The sequence below is a fragment of the Blastomyces dermatitidis genome, assembly GCF_000003525.1.
Source record: "Blastomyces dermatitidis ER-3 genomic scaffold supercont1.1, whole genome shotgun sequence".
Lineage (NCBI taxonomy): Eukaryota > Fungi > Ascomycota > Eurotiomycetes > Onygenales > Ajellomycetaceae > Blastomyces > Blastomyces dermatitidis.
The window spans coordinates 1,795,845-1,804,931 of record NW_025544774.1 but is presented as its reverse complement, the minus strand read 5'-3'; positions in this window follow the sequence as shown (position 1 = coordinate 1,804,931).

Sequence of the window (9,087 nt, the reverse complement as noted above, 5' to 3'; positions counted from 1 at the left end):
TAGTATTATCAGAAATTTGAACTTTTCTCATTATATATTAAACACAGTTCACAGAACTGACAGTTTATCTATACAGATCTGTCAGTATTCTGAGAGAAGATTAATCTTTGATAGATATCAGATGTTTCTGACTGTATTCAACTGTTGTTGAATCTGTGACAGTGAATATTCATTCTTGATTATAAGCTTATTAAGTACTCAATAATTAATACACATCTGTCACTTCTCATCTGTCTTTTTCATAAATAGAACTGAAAAGCCTCACATGCTTGATGAGAGTTATATGAGACTATGTTCTAGAAGATCAGTGATCTGATGCTTCTGTTCTTTGAGATATGTTTGTGACAGAGAGTACACATTCTGATTGACTGGTTTTATGTCTTCTGTGTCAATCTCATGTACAAATTCTTGTTCTGACAGTAATTTCAGTGAAAGATCTGTTCAGAAGTTCTTTTTATACTTCTTCAGAAGCTTCTTCATACACTTATTCTCTCACATATCTTTTATCTTGGTTTTCTCTGCTTTCAAGTTCTGTATGATATACAGAATGCTTTCAGATGAGGTCTTGTAAATTATTCTCTTTACTTATTAATGTATAAGCAGATTTAACTCTTCTATATCAGAGATGTGAAATGTTCTTCTCATATCAGTTAATAGAATTGTATGAATCATTTTCTTTCTATCAGTCAACTGTATATGACATGTACATCATTGAATCTGCAGATTGAACCTTTGAAATCAATTAAGTCTGAGAATAAGATTATATTTCACATTCTGCAGCTCTCATGCTCAAATATAGCAAGATCATTCTCTGAAGTGCAAGGGAACTCTTACTCTTGCAGATGATATTAAATATTGATTATTAGATAATCTTATGTATCAGAGATTCTTCACTTGATGAATCTCTTTCAGTCTTTGAATTATATAATCATTAATATATTGCATAGAAGCTTCTGTGTCTGCTAACACTTTTGCAGTCATCTCTTGATTCTTACTCAAGTACCTCTTATACATTAATATTTCAGGTCTCAAGACATTGAGATGAATGTTCACTTCCTCATTCACATCTTAATCAGAAGCCTGCTTTCTCTTTGTATTCACAGAATTCAAAGAATCATCTAATATGAGCATCTCTTTTACTTTAAAAACTTTTTATAAAATATCAGTGAGTGTCTCTGAGCTCACTGATTCTGCTAGTTTTTTGACTCTCTTACTTCTCTTGACTGCATACACTGAGTGTAATCTTTTATATCATGATTTTAGCATCTGCAGTTGAAGCAAGCTCAATGCTTATAATATCAAGATTTTCACTCAGAGAATCTCTTTTTCAGAGAATTCAGTGCTTTAGTAATAGCATTCAGATCTAGATTCATCACATTCAGATATATGACTTATGTTATAGAAGTCTGATTATCTGTTCTCTACTAGAATATACTTGATTGCAGTATTTTCTATTGTAATTGACTTACTTATTCTTATATAATGAGAATATTGTATACTTTCTTCACTGTGTCTGACTATGAGATTAAGCATTTTCATTCTGCTCTTAACTCAGGTATAAGATCATGAATAAAGATCTGTAAATAGAAAGATGTTGAAAGCTCTTCATTCAATATGAGATAGTATAAACTGAAGTATATAAAGTATGATGTAAGATCACTCACTTATCTACACTCAGTGAAGTGTTTATAATACTTATCTTACATATTCACTTTCTCAAAGTTGTATAAGATTCATTTGAAAAACTCATTTCATGTTTATAAGAATGAATATCACTTCAGATCTGTGAGATTTATCTTTTCATTAGTTATTTATAATGACTTTGCTTTTCTATGTAGAAATGCAGCAGATCTTAAGACTTGTTAAAATTCTATTAACTGTTTATCTATGAGTTCATATTTGATTCAATAATATGATTATATCTGACTTAGTCAGCTGATTGTAGCATCATTTTTTCAGTTGCTATTAAAGCTTAATAGCTCTGATAAATCTCTCAGCTTGATATATCTCATACTTGAATTCTCATTCTGTACAGTGATCTCTGATGATGTGTATACTTCTGAAGAGATTATAAATAATCATGATAAGATCTTCAGATTTGATATAGTTATCTATCTATGTAAATATTCAATCTTCTACTGCAGACCTAAGATCTGATTTTCTCTATTTTTATTAATAGTGATAATTGTATCAGTGAAGCTCTTTATAGTGAATACTTAATCTGCAGTGAATGTCAATTGTTATTTGACTTTTATCTCAGTCTGCCACTATGTATAGACTGGCCGCCGGGACCATGAATTTCACGTTTGGTCTCATTTGGTCTGGTCCCATACATTTCTTGGCGTGAATCCCGCTGGGACTAATCATTAAATAAACATGCAAAGTGACTATATATCAGATCTCAAAATGAAACCATGACTTGAAAAAAATGAGAAAGTGGTCTCATTTGGTCTCATTTAGTCCCATTCTTAGCATAAAGTTACTATTTTTAGACATTTTAAGGTTTTTTTTAGACTATTTTTAATTTTTTAAAAAGTAACGCTTTTTGGTAACGCTCAAATGAGATTTAAAGCCATTTAAAGCAATAAAAATAATTTAAATTGAGAAGTGGAAATCATGGTCCCATTTGGAAAATGTGACAAGAGTAGACAGTAAGTCCCACTGGGACAGTATGGGACTACTATCTAATGTTAGAACCGTGTAATGGGATCTGTCGAATTGACAATGGGACTATCAAAAATTCTGGTCCTGGTCCCAGACACGGTCACACGGTCAGTCTAACTGTGTATGCAAGGCCTCAATCTCATTTAGAATTCTTATACATGTATAAAGCTTTGATTTCAGTTTGACAGTTTCAGCTGCTTTTCTTACTACTTTAAGTAAACTCTCTGAGAGATTCTGCATATCTTTCAGTTCAGATAGCAGAGAAGAATGTTATTCATATTGACTAGAGAAGATATTCATTTCAGTGATTTCTCACTAATTGTATGATATCTATCATTATATTACTGTGTTATTATATTGATATATTGTTCTATCACTATATCATTATATCACTATATTATTATATGATTTCTGTTATCATTGTACAACTCTGATGATAGTTACTCTCTCTTTTATCTCTTTAAGTGAAGAGCAGTCTTCTTTGAATCTGATTTATCACTCTCATTTCTTTGCTTACATCTCATTCATTCGCATACATAGCATTCACCTGAGTATGGAGTTTTTCTTCAACAAGTGAAGCAGCATCAATTGAATACTCTTTCACTCACTGCTCTTCATACACTATCTTTTGAGATGTTCTAGAATCACACTGGCATGATAACTATAAATTGCTTCATAGACAGAATTATCACACTCTGAAGAAGTCTGCACTTCTCACCAGTTTTTAGACATGCTATCAGATGTGATTCAAAGGTTGCTTAAGTCAGTGTACAATTACAGGCATACACCGGCTTCTTATATATTGTAATATCATACGCTAAATTAATTAGTAGCCGCTATGGCCCCTCTTTACACTCGTACGCTAGTAGTTCGGAAGCGGCCGCGTTATTATCCGACGGTCGTACGTTCTTCCGAACCACAGATATAGAAGAGTTAAATCTGCTTACATATCAATAAGCAAAAGAGAATGATTTACAAGACCTTATCTGAAAGCATTCTGTATGTCATACAGAATCTAAAAGTGAAGGAAATCAAGATAAAAGATATACAGAAGAATAAGTGTATGAAGAAGCTTCTGAAGAAGTATGAGAAGATCTTCTGAACAGATCTTTCATCAGAATTACTGCTGAAACAAGAATTTGTACATGAGATTGACACAGAAGATATAAAATCAGTCAATCAGAATGCATACTCTCTATCATAAATACATCTTGAAGAACAGAAGCATCAGATCACTGATCTTCTGAAATATAGTCTTATACAACTCTTATCAAGTGTGTGAGACTTTTCAGTTCTATTCATGAAAAAGATGAGTGAGAAGTGACAGATGTGTATTAATTATCAAGTACTTAATAAGCTTATAATCAAGAATGAATATTCACTGTCATAGATTCAACAATAGTTGAATACAGTTGAAAATATCTGATATCTATTGAAGATCAATCTTCTCTCAGAATACTGATAGATTCATGTAGACAAACTGTCAGTTCTGCAAACTGTATTTAATATATAATGAAGAAAGTTCAAATTCCTGATAATACTATTCAGTTTGATAAATGTACTCATTATCTTTTAAATAATGATGAATACAATTCTTCATAAACAAAATGAAATCTCATGTCTTATATATCTTGATGACATTCTAGTCTTTTCAAACTCATATGATGAATATCTGAAGCATCTCAATGAAGTGCTTATAACTCTGACAGAGTATAAGCTCTATATTAAATCAACAAAGTGTGTGTTTGAAACAGAAGAGTTGAAGTTTATAGAATATATAGTAAGTGATGACTGTATACACTTCATTCTGAAAAAATTGAATATCATAGTAAATTGATCATGACTGAGAAACATACATCATGTACAACAGTTTCTTAAGTTGATCTCATATTATCACAGATTTATCAAGAATTTTATATGAATATCTATATCACTCTCAGATCTCTTAAGAGAAATAGATACAAATCTGTGAAAGAAGAAGTTTCATTCAATCATCTGAAATACTGCATGCAAAGAGACTTTTCTCACACTGAGAAAATGTATAATAATATTCTCAGTGCTTATTCAATCAGATCATAATAAACCTTTCTATATCAAGACAGATATATCTGAATGAGCTATCAGAGACACTCTTCTACAGATGAGTAAGAACAGCAAGCTGCACTCAGTGATATACAATGATAGAAAACTATCAGACACTGAGCTCAATTACTCAGTGTATGAAAAGAAATTGCTAGTGATTAAGCATGTGCTGATGTTATGAAATAGATATATCAATAACAGGCATACAATAACAGTGATCATGAATCACAAAAGTCTCATCTATCTACAATTGATGATAAAACCTTCTAAACACTTAGCATGTGAAATCTCAGAGTTTCAAGTGTACAATCTTTATTAGACTGACCGTGTGACCGTGTCTGGAACCAGGACCAGATTTTTTGATAGTCTCATTACCAATTCAACTGATCTCATTACACGGTTTTAACCTTAGATAGTAGTCTCATACTGTCTCAGTGGAACTTACTGTCTACTCTTGTCACATTTTCCAAATGAGACCATGATTTTCACTTCTCAATTTAAATTATTTTTATTGCTTTAAATGACTTTAAATCTCATTTGAGTGTTACCAAAAAGCGTTACTTTTTAAAAAATTAAAAATAGTCTAAAAAAAACCTTAAAATGTCTAAAAATAGTAACTTTATGCCAAGAATGGGACTAAATGGGACCAAATGAGACCACTTTCTCATTTTTTTCAAGTCATGGTTTCATTTTAAGATCTGATATATAGTCACTTTACATGTTTTTTTAATAGCCAGTCCCAGCGGGATTCACGCCAAGAAATGTATGAAATCAGACCAAATGAGACCAAACGTGAAATTCATGATCCCGGCGGCCAGTCTAATCTTTATATTAAATACTGAAAGAGATTGAACACTGTGATATCTGATACAATCAGTCATAGACCTGATTTCATGAGTTAGAGTTCTGTGAATCAGATATAAGAAACATTTGTGTTAAATGTGCTGAGAAGATGCAAGAAATCAGAATGAGTGAATATTATAATCTCTCACTTAGAGAATAACAAGATGTTAGATAACAAGTATCTTATAAGAGTAGTAGAAGAGATGCTTCTGAACTTCAAGCTGAGAAAATTGAAAAACAACATTGTGCTTTATCATGATCTAGAATATATAGAAGCTCTCTATCTAGAATCTTCATTTAGATGCAACTTGATGACTCACATACACAAGGAATTCAGTTACTTAGAAAGCTCTGAACTTATAAGCATACTCAAATCAAGAGTATACTGATCAAGCATGACTGAGAACATTCAGATGTACACTTACAAGTGCTTGAATTGTCAGGTTGTGAAAGAATCTAAGAAAGGATTAAAATGTAAGAAAGTGCAATATCAGATGAAGTGTACAATACAATCATTTAAATAATGAGAGATAAATCTCATAGACATATTATCATGAACATCACATGAAAATCAATGAATAATCACTGCTATTGATTACACTACTGACTGGTCAGTCATGAAAGCAGTTTCAGAGATAATAGAGAAGATGATAATGAAGTTTCTACATAATAAGATCTATATCAACTATGAAATGCTGCATGAGATTCTAACTGATAACAGTGTGAATCTCATAGAAGAAGCAGTGAGGCATTTTATGAGTCAGTTACAGATAAGATATTATAGAACAATGTCATATCATTCACAGATAAATAGAAAGATGAAACACTTGAATGAAATCTTGAGCAACATGCTGATGAAATATCTAGTGAGCAAGTCTATGAGATTATAAGATGAATATCTCAGTCAGATACTATTAGTCACATGAATTCAGCAGTATGCAGTCTTCAAGTGTTCATCATTCTACCTGTTGTATGAATTGCATCCGCGCATTTCAGAGAATGCTTTGAAAAGGATGAGAGAGAAAACAGCAGTTGCAGATGCAACAGTCACAGACACAGAATCAAGATTGAAAGAGATCAGTCACACATATGTAAAAGCAAATGAGTTACTTCTGAACTGAGTAATTTAATTGAAAAGAATACAAGACTCACTAGTTAAGAAATTGAGTCTCAAGATGAGAATATGAGTTCTCATACATAATGAGAGTTCTGAGAAGTTTCAACCTAGATGATTTAAGCTATATAAAATACTCAAATCACATTCTCTGAGAACATACACATTGAAAGAATCAGAGGGACAGATCTTATATAACTTAATAAATAATTCATAACTTGTGAAAGCAAAGATATAAGACTTAAGCAGATTATAATTATTCACAGCACTATTATCAGTATTGAAAAAGAAGAGACTTATAATTAAAAAGTCTCATGAGATAAGAGAAATCATAGACACTTATGAACTAGATGATCTCACTTATTCTGATCTTTTCATAATTATAAGAAAAGAATGAGAAGTAATGAAGAAATCAGATAAATATCACACTTCAATAAGTAATGAGACTGTAGCTAGTCATATAATAACACACTGCAGATAGTGAGTACAACACAGCAAAGAGCAGTCTCAAAGTAACAGATTTATATGTGAATCAGATCACAGAAGAAAAAGGAATTCAGAGTTAAATTTAACTGTTTACATCAGTTCAATCACAGAGATCACAGAGAATAAACTATCTGAAATATTCACAGATATGTGAGACTAAGTCATCTTGATCTCTGAAGACACTCAGAGATCAGATGAGATTAGTTTTAATAAACTGTTCACTGTAGTGATCTAAGCAGGTGAAGAGAGACAGTATAATATATGAGACAGAATCATAAAAGATGAAAGCTGCTGAACCTAGTCACTGAACACTATATTATATAGAGATCATGTAAGAGTAGTAACTAGCAGATAAAGAAAAAGTATAAGAAAAGAAAAGAGATAATGAATTAATCATTAACTGTAAGAATTGACTGTAAAAGATAAATGTTATCATACACATCTCATTCATTTTCATATACTACACATTTAATCTATTTCCAACACCACATCATCTGAAAAACATCAAAAACAAAGAAAATCTCAAAACTCAAGATCTGTAAGAGATTTGAGAGTCACAAGCTGCTCTTATAATAATATTATACATGTCTCTGATTTCTCTACAGCTCTGTGTACAACATTAATATCATTTATCACAAGATTGACTGAAATGCCAATATAGAAATGTGTACACATATGCATAGAAAAATTGAAGAAGAGTGCAGAACTTATAGAATCAGAAGTCAGAATAGAGAGAGCAGAGACAGAAGAAATGAAAGAAGAAGAAGACACAGAATTAGATGAATAATAATAAGAGTCATCTGAAGCTGAATACTTATAATCTGATGTACACACAATCTTCTCTGCAGAGAAGAAAGAGAAAGTAATAGAAGAAGCTTAAGAATAGAAGAGAATAGTCTCAGCAGTGTTATCATCTTCAATTAGAATGACCTCTGACACTGAAGTAACTAAGAATCATTATTAGCATATGAAATTACAAAAGCAGAGATAACAATTACTGAATGAATACTCACTGATCTTAGAATTGTACACACAATTACAACATGCATGAGACTTCTCAGAAAGTGAGAGAGAGAAATGAGAAAATACAGAAAGCTGAATGCAGCATATGAACAGCTCATTTTCATAACAACATCTCAGACAAGGTGTATAAGCCTCATATCTGTGAGTGTAAAAGAGTACAACATCCGCATTTCTGTTTCTAAAAACACAGATATCTTTCATCTGCATCATGAAGTCAGATGATAGATATTAAAGAATAGACTGATACAGATCTATCATTCTGAAGAAATTTATTAGAGTAGATATTCTCATAATATTGAAGTTTACAGTTGTGAAAAGCTTCTTAATATCTGTGAATATCATAACTTCATACATAGCAAAACTTATAATAATTTTCTCTAAGAACAGAAAAATCAGCATCAGAAAGAAAAGATGAAAAAGAAAAAGACTTACAATCTTAATACTGTTGAGAGAAGAGATAACTCTCTGATATGAATAAATAATTATCTCATTATGAATATTTAAAATGAATATAATAATTGATGTCTGTGACTGAGCTTCAGATTGTTATATTGTACACAGTCTTTATATAATAAATTATTCTGAGAGTTGATAAGAAGAGTGAGAGTGTATATACTGAGAAATATAATTCATTAACTTTATCAGTAAATACTGATCAGCTTTTTACTATTATCTTATAATAAAATGTCTTCTCAGTACTGCATTTCATTCACAGACAGATAATTAGACTGAATGTCAGAATCAGATATTAGAACAGCATCTTTAAGCATTCTATTTATATTATCAGAATGATTGACTTAAACATCTTCTAATCACTGAATTTGTATATAATAATATAAAGAATATAATCTTAAAGATATCTTCTTTCTATACTT